The sequence below is a fragment of the Pseudophryne corroboree genome, chromosome 2 (genome assembly GCF_028390025.1).
Source record: "Pseudophryne corroboree isolate aPseCor3 chromosome 2, aPseCor3.hap2, whole genome shotgun sequence".
NCBI classification, from domain to species: domain Eukaryota; kingdom Metazoa; phylum Chordata; class Amphibia; order Anura; family Myobatrachidae; genus Pseudophryne; species Pseudophryne corroboree.
In genome coordinates this window covers 287,479,531-287,499,962 of record NC_086445.1, presented here as the reverse complement: position 1 = coordinate 287,499,962, position 20,432 = coordinate 287,479,531, and the positions used below count along the sequence as shown (strand labels likewise).

General features: G+C 46.4%; 1 long non-coding RNA gene across 1 annotated transcript; it reads right to left on the bottom strand.

Annotated features, from left to right (window-relative positions):
• Nucleotides 1-6,874: 6,874 nt before the first annotated feature.
• LOC135050736 (uncharacterized) lies at nucleotides 6,875-10,483 on the bottom strand. The gene is made up of 3 exons (XR_010241776.1): nucleotides 10,426-10,483; nucleotides 9,888-10,018; nucleotides 6,875-7,122 (listed from the first exon to the last, which is right to left on the bottom strand). It is a non-coding gene; the product is annotated as an uncharacterized LOC135050736 (long non-coding RNA).
• Nucleotides 10,484-20,432: the final 9,949 nt, after the last annotated feature.

The following is a 20,432-nucleotide window of genomic DNA, read 5'->3' as shown; positions in this document are numbered from 1 at the left end:
GGGACACAGTACCTCCAACAAGTCTCTAGTTGGCTCTGCAGTAATGATGGATACCGGAACCACGTTTCTCACCACCCAGGATGCCAAGGCCTCAGTTATCCGCTTTGCAGTAGGATGACTGCTGTGATATTTCATCTTCCTCGCAAAGGACTGTTGAACAGTCAATTGCTTACTGGAAGTAGTACAAGTGGGCTTACGACTTCCCCTCTGGGATGACCATCGACTCCCAGCGGCAACAACAGCAGCGCCAGCAGCAGTAGGCGTTACACGCAAGGATGCATCGGAGGAATCCCAGGCAGGAGAGGACTCGTCAGACTTGCCAGTGACATGGCCTGCAGGACTATTGGCATTCCTGGGGAAGGAGGAAATTGACACTGAGGGAGTTGGTGGGGTGGTTTGCGTGAGCTTGGTTACAAGAGGAAGGGATTTACTGGTCAGTGGACTGCTTCCGCTGTCACCCAAAGTTTTTGAACTTGTCACTGACTTATTATGAATGCGCTGCAGGTGACGTATAAGGGAGGATGTTCCGAGGTGGTTAACGTCCTTACCCCTACTTATTACAGCTTGACAAAGGGAACACACGGCTTGACACCTGTTGTCCGCATTTCTGGTGAAATACCTCCACACCGAAGAGCTGATTTTTTTGGTATTTTCACCTGGCATGTCAACGGCCATATTCCTCCCACGGACAACAGGTGTCTCCCCGGGTGCCTGACTTAAACAAACCACCTCACCATCAGAATCCTCCTGGTCAATTTCCTCCCCAGCGCCAGCAACACCCATATCCTCCTCATCCTGGTGTACTTCAACACTGACATCTTCAATCTGACTATCAGGAACTGGACTGCGGGTGCTCCTTCCAGCACTTGCAGGGGGCATGCAAATAGTGGAAGGCGCATGCTCTTCACGTCCAGTGTTGGGAAGGTCAGGCATCGCAAACGACACAATTGGACTCTCCTTGTGGATTTGGAATTTCAAAGAACGCACAGTTCTTTGCGGTGCTTTTGCCAGCTTGAGTCTTTTCAGTTTTCTAGCGAGAGGCTGAGTGCTTCCATCCTCATGTGAAGCTGAACCACTAGCCATGAACATAGGCCAGGGCCTCAGCCGTTCCTTGCCACTCCGTGTGGTAAATGGCATATTGGCAAGTTTACGCTTCTCCTCCGACAATTTTATTTTAGGTTTTGGAGTCCTTTTTTTTCTGATATTTGGTGTTTTGGATTTGACATGCTCTGTACTATGACATTGGGCATCGGCCTTGGCAGACGACGTTGCTGGCATTTCATCGTCTCGGCCATGACTAGTGGCAGCAGCTTCAGCACGAGGTGGAAGTGGATCTTGATCTTTCCCTAATTTTGGAACCTCAACTTTTTTGTTCTCCATATTTTATAGGCAGAACTAAAAGGCACCTCAGGTAAACAATGGAGATGGATGGATAGGATACTAGTATACAATTATGGACGGACTGCCACGGTTAGGTGGTATAAAAAAACCACGGTTAGGTGGTATATATTATAATAATAATACAATTATGGATGGACGGACTGCCTGCCGACTGCCGACACAGAGGTAGCCACAGCCGTGAACTACCGCACTGTACACTGGTTGATAAAGAGATAGTAGTATACTCGTAACAACTAGTATGACACTATGACGACGGTATAAAGAATGAAAAAAAAACCACGGTTAGGTGGTATATATTATAATAATAATACAATTATGGATGGACGGACTGCCTGCCGACTGCCGACACAGAGGTAGCCACAGCCGTGAACTACCGCACTGTACACTGGTTGATAAAGAGATAGTAGTATACTCGTAACAACTAGTATGACACTATGACGACGGTATAAAGAATGAAAAAAAAAACACGGTTAGGTGGTATATATTATAATAATAATACAATTATGGATGGACGGACTGCCTGCCGACTGCCGACACAGAGGTAGCCACAGCCGTGAACTACCGCACTGTACACTGGTTGATAAAGAGATAGTAGTATACTCGTAACAACTAGTATGACACTATGACGACGGTATAAAGAATGAAAAAAAAACCACGGTTAGGTGGTATATATTATAATAATAATACAATTATGGATGGACGGACTGCCTGCCGACTGCCGACACAGAGGTAGCCACAGCCGTGAACTACCGCACTGTACACTGGTTGATAAAGAGATAGTAGTATACTCGTAACAACTAGTATGACACTATGACGACGGTATAAAGAATGCAAAAAAAACCACAGTTAGGTGGTATATATTATAATAATAATACAATTATGGATGGACGGACTGCCTGCCGACTGCCGACACAGAGGTAGCCACAGCCGTGAACTACCGCACTGTACACTGGTTGATAAAGAGATAGTAGTATACTCGTAACAACTAGTATGACACTATGACGACGGTATAAAGAATGAAAAAAAAACCACGGTTAGGTGGTATATATTATAATAATAATACAATTATGGATGGACGGACTGCCTGCCGACTGCCGACACAGAGGTAGCCACAGCCGTGAACTACCGCACTGTACACTGGTTGATAAAGAGATAGTAGTATACTCGTAACAACTAGTATGACACTATGACGACGGTATAAAGAATGAAAAAAAAACCACGGTTAGGTGGTATATATTATAATAATAATACAATTATGGATGGACGGACTGCCTGCCGACTGCCGACACAGAGGTAGCCACAGCCGTGAACTACCGCACTGTACACTGGTTGATAAAGAGATAGTAGTATACTCGTAACAACTAGTATGACACTATGACGACGGTATAAAGAATGAAAAAAAAACCACGGTTAGGTGGTATATATTATAATAATAATACAATTATGGATGGACGGACTGCCTGCCGACTGCCGACACAGAGGTAGCCACAGCCGTGAACTACCGCACTGTACACTGGTTGATAAAGAGATAGTAGTATACTCGTAACAACTAGTATGACACTATGACGACGGTATAAAGAATGCAAAAAAAACCACAGTTAGGTGGTATATATTATAATAATAATACAATTATGGATGGACGGACTGCCTGCCGACTGCCGACACAGAGGTAGCCACAGCCGTGAACTACCGCACTGTACACTGGTTGATAAAGAGATAGTAGTATACTCGTAACAACTAGTATGACACTATGACGGTATAAAGAATGAAAAAAAAACCACGGTTAGGTGGTATATATTATAATAATAATACAATTATGGATGGACGGACTGCCTGCCGACTGCCGACACAGAGGTAGCCACAGCCGTGAACTACCGCACTGTACACTGGTTGATAAAGAGATAGTAGTATACTCGTAACAATTAGGATGACACTATGACGGTATAAAGAATGAAAAAAAAACCACGGTTAGGTGGTAGGTATATAATAATAAATAATACAATTCTGGTCGGACGGACTGCCTGCCGTGTGCCGACACAGAGGTAGCCACAGCCGTGAACTACCGCACTGTACACTGGTTGATAAAGAGATAGTAGTATACTCGTAACAATTAGGATGACACTATGACGGTATAAAGAATGAAAAAAAAACCACGGTTAGGTGGTAGGTATATAATAATAAATAATACAATTCTGGTCGGACGGACTGCCTGCCGTGTGCCGACACAGAGGTAGCCACAGCCGTGAACTACCGCACTGTACACTGGTTGATAAAGAGATAGTAGTATACTCGTAACAAATAGGATGACACTATGACGGTATAAAGAATGAAAAAAAAACCACGGTTAGGTGGTAGGTATATAATAATAAATAATACAATTCTGGTCGGACGGACTGCCTGCCGTGTGCCGACACAGAGGTAGCCACAGCCGTGAACTACCGCACTGTACACTGGTTGATAAAGAGATAGTAGTATACTCGTAACAATTAGGATGACACTATGACGGTATAAAGAATGAAAAAAAAACCACGGTTAGGTGGTAGGTATATAATAATAAATAATACAATTCTGGTCGGACGGACTGCCTGCCGTGTGCCGACACAGAGGTAGCCACAGCCGTGAACTACCGCACTGTACACTGGTTGATAAAGAGATAGTAGTATACTCGTAACAATTAGGATGACACTATGACGGTATAAAGAATGAAAAAAAAACCACGGTTAGGTGGTAGGTATATAATAATAAATAATACAATTCTGGTCGGACGGACTGCCTGCCATGTGCCGACACAGAGGTAGCCACAGCCGTGAACTACCGCACTGTACTGTGTCTGCTGCTAATATAGACTGGTTGATATTTAAAGAGATATTAGTAGTATACAACAATACTATACTGGTGGTCAGGCACTGGTCACCACTCCTGCAGCAAAAGTGTGCACTGTTAATTAATATAATTGTACTCCTGGCTCCTGCTAACAACCTGCAGTGCTCCCCAGTCTCCCCCACAATTAATTATAAGCTTTTAATTTATACATTGATGACTGTGCAGCACACTGGGCTGAGCTGAGTGCACACAGACTGAGTCACACTGTGTGACTGACTGTGCTGTGTATCGTTTTTTTTTTCAGGCAGAGAACGGATATAGCAGAGAGAAGTGAACGGATATATTATATTAAATAAAAGTTAACTAGCAACTGCACTGGTCACTGACTGTGGTAAACTAACTCTGTCTGCGACTCTGCACAATCTCTCTCTATCTAATCTATCTATCTCTATTCTAATGGAGAGGACGCCAGACACGTCCTCTCCCTATCAATCTCAATGCACGAGTGAAAATGGCGGCGACGCGCGGCTCCTTATATAGAATCCGAGTCTCGCGATAGAATCCGAGCCTCGCGAGAATCCGACAGCGTCATGATGACGTTCAGGCGCGCTCGGGTTAACCGAGCAAGGCGGGAAGATCCGAGTCGCTCGGACCCGTGGAAAAAAAAGTGAAGTTCGTGCGGGTTCGGATTCAAAGAAACCGAACCCGCTCATCTCTAGTATTAGCCCAAATCAAATGAAGCTTCTAACTACAGGTATCATTTCATGCACTGTGCTAGATAAGTGGCAGAAGAAGATTGGGTGGTTTGGACATCTGCACTTTATCTCTCTCCAAGGCTTGATACATCTCTCCAAGAGTGCTGTATATAAAATATGTCTCGCTGCTATACAGCAGGCCAGGAGCACTAGCAGGACAGTAGAATAACAGTCATATCAGTAATAATTTGCGGACTCTGTGAAATTAGCATTCAGTAAATACGGGAGACTCAGTCAATGAATACATACAACATTTTGTAGTTTATGTTAAAATATAAAAAATTTATTATGTGGGATATTTAAAAAATAATATTTGCAAAATATCTCCGAAAACAGTTGGTTTTGGAGGCTACCCACAAATATTAAACAGCCCCTGAATGTATGTATTGGGGACTGCAATGGATATTGGGGATATCTGTTGTGTTCCTCCTATTTTGATCACAAAAGCAGCCACCAAAAATTTCTATGCAGTTGGTAAACTGCGAAACTTACCAAGCTCCAGAATGCAAAGCATTTCAGAGCTTGGCCCGGAAGCTAATGCCATTTCTAAATGGCTATTGTAGCCTGTTTGGTACAGTATGCAATAATTCCTAGGAGAAGGATCCTGACGATTGCACATGTAAACTAGCGCAGCCGGGGTCTAAACCCAGAAGTAAAGTGATCGCATTAGCAATTATTTTACTTCTTATACATTGCAGGGACAGGCATGAGATTGGTACTCATTATGGCATAAAAGCTACACCTCTGGCCTCACAAAGAGTCATCCTTCAGCACTCAGGAGAGGAAAAACCCCCTTGGGGGGAAACCTCTGGGGAACCATGGCCTCAGGATCGCCCTTCCCTCTGGGCATTAAGAGGTGTACTAATAGGGGGATCAGTATGATATCCCAGCGCATGGGATCCCGGTGGTTGTAATACTGATGTCGGGCAGACAGGGGTGAGTAAGGGGTGTTCTTTCTCCTCCCCACCCCCCTAACCCACCCTACTCACAGCCTAACCGTAACCTCCCTCCACCCACAGCCTAAACCTAACCCCCCTACCTGATGCCTAAACCTAATCTCCCCGTCTGATGCCTAAACCTAACCCTCCCTCCCCTGCAACCTAACCACCCCTGTGGGTGCCTAACCCACCCCACCCGCAGCCTAACCCTATCCTCCCCCCACCCATAGCCGAACCATATTCTCCCCCAACCCACAGCCTAACCTTAACCCCCCACCTGATGCCTAACCCTACCTCCCCTGCAGCCTAAAAACCCCCCTCCGTCCCTGCTGCCTAAAAATAACCCTACCTCCCTCGCAGACTAGCCACTCCCGGGGATGCCTAACCCTATCCCACACTACCTGCCCCCTAACCCTAACCTCCCCCCACACGCAGCCTAAACCTAACCCCCTTGCCTGATGCCTAAACCTTACCCCCCACCTGATGCCTAAACCTATCCCCCCGCATGATGCCTAAACCTAACCCTCCCTTGCAACCTAACCAACCCCAGGTGTGCCTATCCCTAACCCGCCCTACCCGCAGCCTAACCCAAACCTCTCCCCACCTGTAGCCTAAACCTAACCCCCCCATCTGACGCCTAAACCTAACCCTCTCCCACAGCCTGACCACCCTCCCCTCCATCCCTGATGCCTTAACCTAACCCCCCCTTCCCCACAGCCTAACCACCCTCCCATCCGTCCCTACTGCCTAAACTTAACCCGCCCTCCCCCACAGCCTAACCACACCTGGGGGTGCCTAACCCTAACCCACCCTACCTGGAGTCTAACCCTAACCTCCCCCCACCCACAGCATAAACCTAAACCCCCCGGTCTGACGCCTAAACCTAACCCCCACCTGACACCTAAATCTTACCCTTCCTCCACCGCATCCTAACCACCCACCCCTCCTGCCCGTGCCTGATGCCTAAACCTCACCCCCCCGCCCCAAACCTAGGATCGTGGGGATATGGGCATCAGTATCCTTGCATATTCGGAGTTCCAACATCGGGATTCTGAAGAGTGTCGGGATCCCAGTGTCAGTATTCTGACTGCCGTAAACCCGACGGCTGGCATCTTTACCGTATCTCCTCATAGGTAATACATAAGTCCCAACATTTGGAGCAGGTGTCCGCAGGCTCTCCTCCCAGGAAATTCAGGCATCACCCACTGCGTGTAGATGAAGAGGAAGAGAAGAAAAAACATTGTTAGTGGATGAACAAGCAGACAGACAAACTGCAAACAGTGGTGTGGTTGTGTAGAGAGAAAAATCTCTCTATGTAAATATGTACCTCTAACTATTGAGGACATGGAAAATGCCTAAAATAAGGACAATTATCCCTAAGGGCCCATTGTTTTTATACAATACACACATTGGGGGGAATAAGTTCTCTATTATAGTAATTATTGGGTACCATCAGAAAAGAAATTTGACCAGTAAATAATAAAAGCTATAAATTTGTAACATTTAGGGGTCAATCCAATTAGGTACAAGTTACCATTGTTGCGACGTTTCAACAGCACCCAAACTCACACCCTTCGTTGCCAGATTCAGACTATGGGGCTACCGGAAAGTTCGGCTGTTCTAAGACAAACTCGCACCTAATTAAATTGACCCCTTAGTTGTTAGATGCAATAAAATAGTAAAATATAATGGTGTAATTGTGGGCCTGATTCAGTTGTGGTTGTTGAAGCGATTGTGGCTACAATCTTGCCGTTCGCAATTGCATCATGAGTTTGAGCAGTCGTAGGCTGAACAAGTCTCCTAGACACAGGAGTCTCTCCAGCAGCAACACAGGTCGCAATGGGTAATTTATGCACATGCACGGAACGGCATTTGAACGGACCTGACTCGCCTATGTACAGTTAGCCACCCCCATTACCACTCCCCAAATGCCGACTTCCTGTCAATCACTTTGCGATGGGATACTCTATGGGAGCTTGATCGCATTTTGTGCGCAGTGATAAAGAATTGAGCCACTTGAGTGCAACAGCAGCTTTGTGTACGCATCTGAATCGGCCCCCTGAGTGGTAAGGAGAAGGACTCCAGGGAAAGGACTATGTCACCTTTATTATGTCACGATCCGGGTAACTGGACTGTCTGGACGCCATTTTCTACCAGTTAGGCGTCTCCTGAGATTGGCTCAGCGTGCCAGGGCCGGCTCATAACTATGTTTTGTTTTACAGTTCATTTTTGTGTTCCCGCAGCGCTGGTTCAGTGGCCTTATTAGTGTGTTCACTTAGCTTAGTATGGCCCTCTCAGCCCCGTCGCGGCCGTCACCGCTGCGCCCGTGATCCTGCCGCATGGAAGCTGTGTGTGGCGTCCCCTGTGTGCCGCGGCCATCACTGTCATCTCTGTGGCTGCTGTGCGTATGTGGGAGAGCAAAGAGTTCTCTGCTGCTGCGGCCTCCGCCGCCATTATTGTTTGGCACATGGTTCTTTCCCCTTCAAGTTCTGTCACAGGCGCAGCCATGTTGGATAGAATCACATGTCACTTTTCTCACCAATCCGCTGCGCTGCTGGTGCCTGTGTCTAATTGTCAGCCAATGCCTGCTCACCAGCAGGTATAAACATCCTGTCCCAGCACCCAGGAAATTGTCAGTGCTTCAATTGTCTTTCCAGTGATTCCAGTCTTCAGCTTCACTAGAGACTCACTTGTGGATACACTCTGCAGTGCAGCCCAACTCTCCTGTGGGTACACTCTGCGGTACAGCCTGACTCCCCTGTGACTATACTCTGCAGTGCAGTCCAACTCTCCTGTGAATATACTCTGCGGTGCAGCCTATTTCTCCTGTGAATATACTCTGCGGTACAGCCTGCTTCTCCTGTGATTACACTCAGTGGTGCATCCTGACTTTCTTGCTATTTGCACCCTGCGTGGGCAAAGTATATGCCTTGGCTTCCAGTAGCTTTTCTCCAGCGGTACTCTGTTTTCACTACTCTCAGATAATCTACCATTACAGCTAAGTGTTGTCCCTGCGATCCCTAGCATCACGTTTAAGTTTGTTTACAATCTCAAGCATCATAAAACACCCTAACCCAATTCCTAAGTCACTGGTCTCAAACCAGTAGGAATTCAGAGACACTCTTTGATGGTTATTGTTTTCTTGCACCTTCTATGACTTTTATTATTTAATTAAAACCCTTAAAGCTACCTCCCCTTGTCGTGGTCACGCCTTCGGGCATTGGTGCTGCAGTCCCAGCGCATGTCCAGGAGTCCCATCTCACCTCCTAAGTTCAGGTACCCGTCAGCACCTACAACTGAGGCTTCCCGATACCAACACCAGCCCTCAGTTGTGACACATTATAGGAAAGATCGTGAATCAGTCACTTATTACAGCCCCAATTCACATAATTTATACCATTATATCCCGTTTCATCATTTGGTTATTCTATGGGAGAAATGTATCAGAGTGATAAAGTGGAGAGAGATAAAGTACCAGCCAATCAGCTCCTAACTCAATGAGCGTGGCTTCATCTGTATGTGAATAATAGGCAATACTGTGTGATGTAATGTAACTAGGCGGCACTACTGTGTGATGTAATGTGAATAAGGGACAATACTATGTGGCATACTATGAATCAGGGCACTACTTTTGATGTAATGTGAATAAGATTATGGTTTTGTGTGGCGTAATTTCAATTGGGAGTACTATTGTGTGGCCACACCCCTTCTATGTGAGACCACACCCCTTTTTCAGGCAGCTTGCTGTCACTTTACAAAGTATGGGAGGGCTCAAATTTATAGTTTGCAGGGGGGCGTCGAACACCCTAGCACCGCCCGTGCCCATCCCGTTCCATCTGTATGTCCTATACTGAGCTGCCCCCTTCTGCATGTTTTATATCATCCGCTTTCCTGCACCATAGTCTGTGTTTTGTACTGTGCTCTCAATACTACCCACCACCCACATAATTACACAAGTATGGTAACTTACCTTCTGCATGTTATACTCCAGTCCTTGCTGCCTCTGCGACCCCTCCCGTCGTCTTCAACTGACACTTTGCAGATCTCTTTGCCGGTCACCCGACACTCTGCAAATCTCTTTGCCAGAATCCATATGATGATCTAAAAAACACAAGGCTATCAATAAGCATAGTACTAGTTTAAGTACAATAAAACATCCATGAGTTAACCAGTTTCCCAGTTTTCCTTAAACCAAACAACATACTTTCAAAGTTATCAATATCCCATTTATCTATTATATTAACTTTTTCATTTTATCCCAAAGCCACGTTTCTGCCTCAGGTTACCTGCATCCCCTGTATGTGTGCTTATCCTCCATACTGCCCTCTTTATTCCTGTAAAGCTACATTTTTATTCCTACATATGCCGTTCCTTACTGCGCTTCTCCTAATTATGTGTCCTTGTACCTGTATTCCCTGGTCTGTCTATCATGTCTTGCCTTTCAGCTGACTATACTGCACTCTGTCTTCCTTACCCCTCTCCATCATACCCTGCTATTTAGGACTCACCTCCTCCTACCTGTCTTCCTGCATGGTAACTGGAAACGTCAGCAGCTGTAGATAGAATGTTACAGGAAGAAGCATTGTGATGGCACAGGCTAGTGATGTCACAAGCTAGGTGTGATGTCATAGTAACCAGCAGCAAAGCTACAGAGTTACAGCTATCTTAAATATACATTTTATACATCACTTACAACTGGATGTACATGAGTTTCTAGTTTTAAAAAAATGAGACTAGTGTAGAAAATGAACTATAAAGCAATGTTGTACAGAGTGCCTCAATATATAGGTAAAGGGGAAACGTAAGTGACAGGAATTTCTAAACTGAGGGGTACGTTTACTAAGCAGTGATAAGAGCGGAGAAGTGAGCCAGTGGAGAAGTTGCCCATGGCAACCAATCAGCACTGATGTAACATAAATAATTTACATACTATAAAATGATACAGAGCTGCTGATTGGTTGATGGGGAAATGTATCCACTGGCTCACTTCTCCGTTTTTATCACTGTCTAGTAAATGTTCCTCTATTTCACCACTTATATTTTATAAGTAAATAAAGCTCTTTAACAGGCTGAATTAGTCATTTTCCGTTGTGTGGATAGATAGATAGATAGATAGATAGATAGATAGATAGATAGATAGATAGATAGATAGATAGATAGATAGATAGATAGATAGATAGGTAACCCTTGAGCGTATAAAGAGGAGAAGAAGAAAGAGTTGTCTTTTTTGCTGGCGCACTAGAAATGTATTATTCAATACCAGCGTATATAAACCTGTAAGGTGGGCCCGCAAGGTGACATTCACAGGGAATAGGTATTGACATCCATTCGACTTGTTTATACCCGCTGGATGTGTTGGAGAGATGTTAAGTGGACAGTGAGCATGGCGGTGCCCTGTGGCACCACGTGGCACCATTATACCGACAGCCGGACTGCTGAGAATGGAACCTGGAGGGTACATAACTTTTTGGTTTTCATTTCATCTCATGACACTCCACCCAAAGCTACTCTTCTGGTTATCCTATCAACTAGGACAACAATGAAGGTGACTCCATAACATTTCTATCCTTGTTTTTCCATGACACAGAAACATTACATGTATGTTACAGGTGACCATCCTAATCATCTCTCCTTCACTTCACAGTAATGTCATTGTTAGTGATACATTCTTTGGATCAAGCATCAAAAGGAAGCTTAGGTATAAGAGTGTGGCCAGCATATCACTTATTGCATGGTGACCTTGTGCCTGCGCTGTACTGTATGTAGACGGAGCATTTGGTTTTGCTAATGACTTACATAGACTCCATAAGAGGGCATGCCGACATAGCATATTGTTGAATGTTAACATGTATGATCTTAAATTCCATCTATAAATGTTCTATTGCGAGACTTCCAATATGCTCTGAATATTGCTACTGTGTGACTGATTTTATATATATATATATATATATATATATATATATATATATAGTAGCAAACGTGAAACCTGACCGAAAGTAACCTCACCGCTGACCGCAAAGTTCCCACCATTGGATACAATGGAGCGCATAGGCGCTACATTGTATCTCTGCCGTGTGCAGCCTGACAGACACTACAGGAGCACACAGCCAATGAGGAGAGTGCCACGACGTGGCGCTCCCTGATTGGCTGAAGGGACCCTCTTTGACAGGAGTCAGGGGGGGTCCTGGCAGTCGGGGAAAGGGGTCCCATGTGTAAACATGGGACCCCTTTCAGTGCGTGGTCGGGTTTCCGTTTTATTATTTTGCCAAGTACGTGGATTATACAAAGGTCTGATTCTACACTGGATTATGTGAGTATAATTTTTTTCATAGGTACCCCAAGGATTCTACAGGGACAAGAGGACAGAGCCTCGTGTGAACATAGGTAAGTATGTATGTTTGGAGGTGTTCATGTATGTAATAAAATTATACTTTCACGGTGTGTGTGTCCTGTTTTATTTGGGGTATTTTTTTAGTAGTAGTACTACAGGTACCAGCGGGCCCGGTTTTCCTCCGCATGCTGGTACTTGTGGTTCTCCAAGTACCAGCTTGCGGGGGAGGCTTGCTGGGACTTGTAGTACTGCTACTAAGAACAATATTCACGTTTTTTCAAAAGGCTATCAGCCCCCCATCCGCCGCCCTTGGATGGGGGGGGCAGCCTCAGGCTTCACCCCTGGCCCTTGGGTGGCTGGAGGGGGGGACCCCTTGATTTAAGGGGTTCCCACTCCTCCAGGGTACCCCGGTCAGGGGTGACTAGTTGGGTATGTATTGCCAGGGCCGCAGGGACCACTATAAAAGTGTCCCCCGGCTGTGGCATTATGTACCTGGCTAGTAGAGCCCGGTGCTGGTTTCAAAAATACGGGGGACCCCTACGCTTTTTGTCCTCCATATTATTGGAACCAGGACCAGGCGCAGAGCTGGTTTATGAAATATGGGGGAACCCATGTCATTTTTTTCCCCATATTTTGTGAACCAGGACCGGCTCAAAGAGCCCGAGGCTGGTTTTGCTTAGGAGGGGGGACCCCACGCATTTTTTTTAAAAAAAATTAACACTTTCCTACCCCTTCCCACTGATAAACATGCACGGATCTCACGGATCCGTGCATGCCTATCAGAACACGGTAAAAAAAAGCAGATCTATTTTAAAACTGCTTTTTTTTACGATTTGTATTTATTCACGGCAGTGTTTGGCTATTGCCGGCAGTGTTTGTGAAATACAAATTCTAGTAAATGACCGAGTTTTATCAAATAACAGGCGTATTTGACCGATGGTGTATTCATTCGTATTTTTTTTCTTGGACTTCAAAAAAAATACGAATGCCCTCATCACTGCCGAGATTTGTGCTTAGTAAATTCCCGAGATGACACTTTGAAGAAAAAACACCAAATCGGTCAAAATCGGGAGCTTAGTAAATATACCCCATAGTGTGCAATATCTATTATAAAGTGTCAATATATACATATCTTAAGATAAAATCTGTGGTATATTTAAAATCTGTGATACATATAAACAACATGGCGAGCAATGGCTAAACCTCTATATTATCTCTAAACTTTTAAACATAATATAAATAATTCTAAACCTATAACAATATTCCAACAAGCAATGATACTCTTATAGTAAAAAAGTGAACCTATGTTCTTGCTGTGTTATTGCAGGATCACTCTACACCACGATTGTCCTCTCTGAGAGTCCAACAACCCTTTGGTGAAGATGGATTAAATATATCTGCCAAAGTGTTTATATAACTTATGGGGCCCACTGTGCTAGCGATGTGTACGTAAACAGGTTATTTTGTCTCCGCCCCCTTACACAAAGTTTATAAGGCCTGAGTTGTCGTTCAAGCCAGCTGGTCTAAGCGTATTGAGTCTATGTATCCACATAGACTCTAATTGCAACAATTTTCTGCCTCTGCTTCCTCCCCGCATAGAATCTGGCACATGATCTATGATCCTGTGTTTAAAGGTAGCCATAGTGTGCCTGTTCTCGAGGAAATGCTTGGCCACCGGTTGATCCCCCTTACCTGATATTAAGGCATTACGTATTGCCAGCCTGTGCTGTGCCATCCTAGTTTTAAATTGACACTCGGTTTTGCCAATATAGTATCTACCATAGGGGCAAATTATCGCGTAAACCACAAATTTGGTGGTACAGGTCAAGGGCCATCTAATGGGGAATTTCTTGCAAGGATGTGTGATGCTATCGCCTACAGACATGTGTGAACATGTCACACAGCCTGTGCACTTAAAGCATCCATTTTTACGAGTTAGAAAATGCTCCGGTACTGACATGTGGTCACCATGGGCCACAACTTTTTTAACTCTTTTTGTACTCGATTGCTGTGTACATCAAATTCCAGTCAAAGTTACATGTGTTATATACAAGGGTGTAGCTACCATTGGTGCGAGGAGTGCTGCTGCTATGGGGCCCAGTGCTGAGAGGGGTTACCTTCCCTGTCACAGTTACATGTGTTAGGGCCCTCATTCCGAGTCGTTCGCTCGGTATTTTTCATCGCATCGCAGTGAAATTCCGCTTAGTGCGCATGCACAATATTCGCACTGCGACTGCGCCAAGTATCTTTGCTATGAAGAAAGTATTTTTACTCACGGCTTTCTCATCGCTCCGGCGAACGTAATGTGATTGACAGGAAATGGGTGTTACTGGGCGGAAACACGGCGTTTTATGGGCGTGTGGCTGAAAACGCTACCGTTTCCGGAAAAAACGCAGGAGTGGCCGGAGAAACGGGGGAGTGGTTGGGCGAACGCTGGGTGTGTTTGTGACGTCAAACCAGGAACGACAAGCACTGAACTGATCGCACAGGCAGAGTAAGTCTGGAGCTACTCTAAAACTGCTAAGTAGTTTGTGCTCGCAATATTGCGAATACATCGGGCGCAATTTTAAGATGCTAAGATACACTCCCAGTAGGCGGCGGCTTAGCGTGTGTAACTCTGCTAAATTCGCCTTGCGACCGATCAACTCGGAATGAGGGCCAATATACAGGGTGTAGCTACTATAGGTGCAGGGAGTGCAGTAGCTATGGGGCCCAGTGCTGAGAGGGGCCAACTTCCTTGTCACAGTTACATGTGTTATATACAAGGGTGTATCTACCATAGGTGCGAGGAGTGCTGCTGCTATGGGGCCCAGTGCTGAGAGGGGCCACCTTCGCTGTCACAGTTACATGTGTTATATACAGGGTGTAGCTACTATAGGTGCAGGGAGTACAGTAGCTATGGGGCCCAGTGCTGAGAGGGGCCAACTTCCTTGTCACAGTTACATGTGTTATATACAAGGGTGTAGCTACCATAGGTGCGAGGAGTGCTGCTGCTATGGGGCCCAGTGCTGAGAGGGGCCACCTTACCTGTCACAGTTACATGTGTTATATACAAGGGTATAGCTACCATAGGGGCGGGTAGTGCAGCGGGTTCACTACGATATGCCGGCGGTCAGGCTCCCGGCGACCAGCATACCGGCGCCGGAAGCCCGACCGTCGGCTTACCGACAGTGTGGCGAGCACAAATGAGCCCCTTGCGGGCTCGCTATGCGCGCCACGCTATTTTATTCTCCCTCCAGGGGGGTCGTGGACCCCCACGAGGGAGAATAAGTGTCGGTATGCCGGCTGTAGGGATCCCGGCGCAGGTATACTGTGCTCCGGGATCCCGTCAGTCGGCATACTGAAGACCACCCAGTGCAGCTACTATGGGGCCCAGTGCTGAGAGGGGCCACCTTCCCTGTCAAAGTTACATGTGTTATATACAAGGGAGTAGCTGCCATAGGTGCGAGGAGTGCTGCTGCTATGTGTCCCAGTGTTGAGAGGGGTTACTTTCCCTGTCACAGTTACATGTGTTATATACAGGGTGTATCTACCATAGGGGTGGGTAGTGCAGCTGCTATGGGGCCCAGTGCTGAGAGGGGCCACCTTCCCTGTCACAGTTACATGTGTTATATACAAGGGTGTTGCTACCATAGGGGCGGGGAGTGCAGCTGCTGTGTGGCCCAGTGCTGAGAGGGGCCACCTTCCTTGTCAAAGTTACATGTGTTATATACAAGTGTGTAGCTACCATAGGTGCGAGGAGTGCTGCTGCTATGGGGCCCAGTGCTGAGAGGTGTTACCTTCGCTGTCACAGTTACGTGTGTTATATACAGGGTGTAGCTACTATAGGTGCAGGGAGTGCTGCAGCTATGGGGCCTAGTGCTGAGAGGGGCAACCTTCCTTGTCACAGTTACATGTGTTATATACAAGGGTATAGCTACCATAGGGACGGGTAGTGCAGCTACTATGGGGCCCAGTGCTGAGAGGGGCCACCTTCCCTGTCACAGTTACATGTGTTATATGCAAGGGTATAACTACCATAGGTGCGGGAAATGCAGCTGCTATGGGGCCCAGTGCTTAGAGGGGCCACCTTCCCCGCTGGGCCGGCGACAGGGGGGGGGGGGGTTAAAGGGGACACCTGTACCGGGCCCCAAGGATCAGAGGGGCCCCAAGGATATGCCATTTAGTGCTCAACATGCAGTTACGGGACACGGCAGCCACTCTATTGGCGAGGATTCCTGTGCCCTGCGCCGGCCTCTTCAGGTGGGGTGTAAGGGCCGCATGGTACCTGTTGTGTGGTGTTTGGGTCTGGATTCTGGGGAGTGCAGCGAAGGTGAGTCTGTCCCCAGGGTAAGGGTGGCTTGGTGACGGGATACAGGGCTTTGGGATGATGTGGGGGAGCTGGGAATGCAGCATGGAGTCATTGGGGAGAGACTGTGAGGTGTATGAGAGGAAGGAGAGAGGGAGCTATACAGTAGACTGTGGTGTGTGGGGGAGGAAGGAGAGATATACACATTGATATATTTGTATAAATAAATATATTTTTATTTATTAACAGTTTCTTATATAGTGCAGCAAATTCCGTTGCACTTTTATAATCTGAAGGGGCCCCGGAGATATCACTGTATGGGGCCCCAATATTTCTGATGCCAGCCCTGCTTCCCCGTCACAGTTACATGAGTTATATATATACACAATGGTATAAGTTCCATAGGTTCGGGGAGTGCAGCTGCTATGGGACCAAGAGCTGAGAGGGATTACCTTCCTTGTCACAATTACATGTGTTATGTACAGGGTGTAGCTACCATAGGTGCAGGGAGTGCAGCTGCTATTGTGCCCAGAGCTGAGAGGGGCCACCTTCCCTGTCACAGTCACATGTGTTATGTACAGAGGTGTAGCTACTATAGGTACTGTGACTGCCTGCCAGTGCAATGCCTTACCTACTGGTGTGATCTCCACCTCCTGTGACACGATTCTCCTGCTGGTGCTGTGACTGCCTACCAGTGCAATGCCTCACCTACTGGTGTAATCTCCACCTCCTGTGACACGATCCTCCTGCTGGTACTGTGACTGCCTGCCAGTGCAATGCTTTACCTACTGGTGTGATCTCCACCTCCTGTGACACGATTGTCCTGCAGGTGCTGTGACTGCCTACCATGCTGCATTAGCCTTGCTTACTACCATTGTGGCTAATGTTAACAATTTGCTTAACTCCAATTTGTGTTAGGCCCCGCTTATAGCTGACTTAGTCAAACCTACATGAGGCCACTTTACATTCCCAATCCACCCCTTTCTGGTATGGAATAAATGTGAATGATAAATCAATGTAAATATACCAGGAGGTATTGACAAGCCAGTAGAAAGTTATCGGAAGATGGAAACCCTGTATAACGTTATCTTATACTGTGAATTTCTTGCCGTTTCCAAGATAATTTATTAATTTAACTTGTTATTTAAGTGAAAGGAAGACATGATATTTTCCATGAGATGTATCAAGCCGTGGAGAGAGATAAAGTTGAGTATTCGCCCAAATCAAATGAAGCTTCTAACTACAGGTATCATTTCATGCACTGTGCTAGATAAGTGGCAGAAGAAGATTGGGTGGTTTGGACATCTGCACTTTATCTCTCTCCAAGGCTAGATACATCTCTCCAAGAGTGCTGTATATAAAATATGTCTCGCTGCTATACAGCAGGACAGGAGCACCAGCAGGACAGTAGAGTAACAGTCATATCAGTAATAATTTGCGGACTCTGTGAAATTAGCATTCAGTAAATACGGGAGACTCAGTCAATGAATACATACAACATTTTGTAGTTTATGTTAAAATATAAAAATTTTATTATGTGGGATATTTAAAAAATAACATTTGCAAAATATCTCCGAAAACAGTTGGTTTTTGAGGCTACCCACAAATATTAAACAGCCCCTGAATGTATGTATTGGGGACTGCAATGGATATTGGGGATATCTGTTGTGTTCCTCCTATTTTGATCACAAAAGCAGCCACCAAAAATTTCTATGCAGTTGGTAAACTGCGAAACTTACCAAGCTCCAGAATGCAAAGCATTTCTGAGCTTGGCCCGGAAACTAATGCCATTTCTAAATGGCTATTGTAGCCTGTTTGGTACAGTATGCAATAATTCCTAGGAGAAGGATCCTGACGATTGCACATGTAAACTAGCGCAGCCGGGGTCTAAACCCAGAAGTAAAGTGATCGCATTAGCCATCATTTTACTTCTTATACATTGCAGGGACAGGCATGAGATTGGTACTCATTATGGCATAAAAGCTACACCTCTGGACTCACAAAGAGTCATCCTTCAGCACTCAGGAGAGGAAAAACCCCATTGGGGGGAAACCTCTGGGGAACCATGGCCTCAGGATCGCCCTTCCCTCTGGGCAATAAGAGGTGTACTAATAGGGGGATCAGTATGATATCCCAGCGCATGGGATCCCGGTGGTTGTAATACTGATGTCGGGCAGACAGGGGTGAGTAAGGGGTGTTCTTTCTCCTCCCCACCCCCCTAACCCACCCTACTCACAGCCTAACCGTAACCTCCCTCCACCCACAGCCTAAACCTAACCCCCCTACCTGATGCCTAAACCTAATCTCCCCGTCTGATGCCTAAACCTAACCCTCCCTCCCCTGCAACCTAACCACCCCTGGGGGTGCCTAACCCACCCCACCCGCAGCCTAACCCTATCCTCCCCCCACCCATAGCCGAACCATATTCTCCCCCAACCCACAGCCTAACCTTAACCCCCCACATGATGCCTAACCCTACCTCCCCTGCAGCCTAAAAACCCCCCTCCGTCCCTGCTGCCTAAAAATAACCCTACCTCCCTCGCAGACTAGCCACTCCCGGGGATGCCTAACCCTATCCCACACTACCCGCCCCCTAACCCTAACCTCCCCCCACACGCAGCCTAAACCTAACCCCCTTGCCTGATGCCTAAACCTAACCCCCCACCTGATGCCTAAACCTATCCCCCCGCATGATACCTAAACCTAACCCTCCCTTGCAACCTAACCAACCCCAGGTGTGCCTATCCCTAACCCGCCCTACCCGCAGCCTAACCCAAACCTCTCCCCACCTGTAGCCTAAACCTAACCCCCCCATCTGACGCCTAAACCTAACCCTCTCCCACAGCCTGACCACCCCCCCCTCCATCCCTGATGCCTTAACCTAACCCCCCCTTCCCCACAGCCTAACCACCCTCCCATCCGTCCCTACTGCCTAAACTTAACCCGCCCTCCCCCACAGCCTAACCACACCTGGGGGTGCCTAACCCTAACCCACCCTACCTGGAGTCTAACCCTAACCTCCCCCCACCCACAGCATAAACCTAAACCCCCCGGTCTGATGCCTAAACCTAACCCCCACCTGACACCTAAATCTTACCCTTCCTCCACCGCATCCTAACCACCCACCCCTCCTGCCCGTGCCTGATGCCTAAACCTCACCCCCCGCCCCAAACCTAAGATCGTGGGGATATGGGCATCAGTATCCTTGCATATTCGGAGTTCCAACATCGGGATTCTGAAGAGTGTCGGGATCCCAGTGTCAGTATTCTGACTGCCGTAAACCCGACGGCTGGCATCTTTACCGCATCTCCTCATAGGTAATACATAAGTCCCAACATTTGGAGCAGGTGTCCGCAGGCTCTCCTCCCAGGAAATTCAGGCATCACCCACTGCGTGTAGATGAAGAGGAAGAGATGAAAAAACATTGTTAGTGGATGAACAAGCAGACAGACAAACTGCAAACAGTGGTGTGGTTGTGTAGAGAGAAAAATCTCTCTATGTAAATATGTAACTCTAACTATTGAGGACATGGAAAATACCTAAAATAAGGACAATTATCCCTAAGGGCCCATTGTTTTTATACAATACACACATTGGGGGGAATAAGTTCTCTATTATAGTAATTATTGGGTACCATCAGAAAATAAATTTGACCCGTAAATAATAAAAGCTATAAATTTGTAACATTTAGGGGTCAATCCAATTAGGTACAAGTTACCATTGTTGCGACGTTTCAACAGCACCCAAACTCACATCCTTCGTTGCCAGATTCAGACTATGGGGCTACCGGAAAGTGCGGCTGTTCTAAGACAAACTCGCACCTAATTAAATTGACCCCTTAGTTGTTAGATGCAATAAAATAGTAAAATATAATGGTGTAATTGTGGGCCTGATTC